This window comes from Arachis ipaensis, chromosome B06, assembly GCF_000816755.2.
Source record: "Arachis ipaensis cultivar K30076 chromosome B06, Araip1.1, whole genome shotgun sequence".
Classification (NCBI taxonomy): Eukaryota; Viridiplantae; Streptophyta; class Magnoliopsida; order Fabales; family Fabaceae; genus Arachis; species Arachis ipaensis.
In genome coordinates this window covers 105605496-105606367 of record NC_029790.2, presented here as the reverse complement: position 1 = coordinate 105606367, position 872 = coordinate 105605496, and positions in this window count along the sequence as shown.

Genomic DNA, 872 nt, shown 5'->3' with positions numbered 1-872 from the left:
TTCTCATTTTTTCAGCATAGATTTTTGTTGTTCTCAATATTCAAACACAAAATTCATTATTTTAAAAAATAAAAATACTTACCTTTTAAACCGAAACAAAACATTTACTCTTTTTTACAGCTTGAAAATGTGTCTATTATATTGCCGCATATTACATTTCTAATACAACGTTGTGATTCAGTTGCAATCAATATACATAAATAGAAAGAACACCACAGTTACTGTATGATACAGAGTTACATTACATAAATAACTAAAATTTGTTGTAAGTACGGACCACAATTCAAAATCACAGACAACATATAAATGATAGTTACCATATGCGTGATTCCCTTTTACCCAGAGGCAAGAGTAAAGGTCTTCTCTCAATAATACTACTTTCTCATTCAAATCTTAAATTAACTGCGCCCATGCCTTTTATTATTTTCACTATTTTTAGGGGCCAAATGCTTATATATTAGTATTGGAATTTTTTTCTAAAATAAAAAAAATTATTATTTTCTTAAATAAGATTTTTGGACTTTAATTTCTCAAACACAATTTATTTTTTGGTAATTGGGTAAATTCGTCGGACCCAACGAACTCTAAAAAAACTAACAAATTCGCAAATAGTATATAAAAATATACAAAAATATCTGGACAATAAACATGGCTTCTTGGAGGATTTTTTTTTTAAAATTATAAATTAAGAAAACAAGTCATGTTTAACAATGATAATCATTATTATCGTCTCTAAAAATACACGGATACATGGGAATAAGTCATATTTAACAAATAATTTTTAAATTATAAATTAAAAAAATTATTTTCCAAACATAAAATACGACTTATTCTTATGTACTCTTGTGTATTCTTATGTATTTTATTTTTAA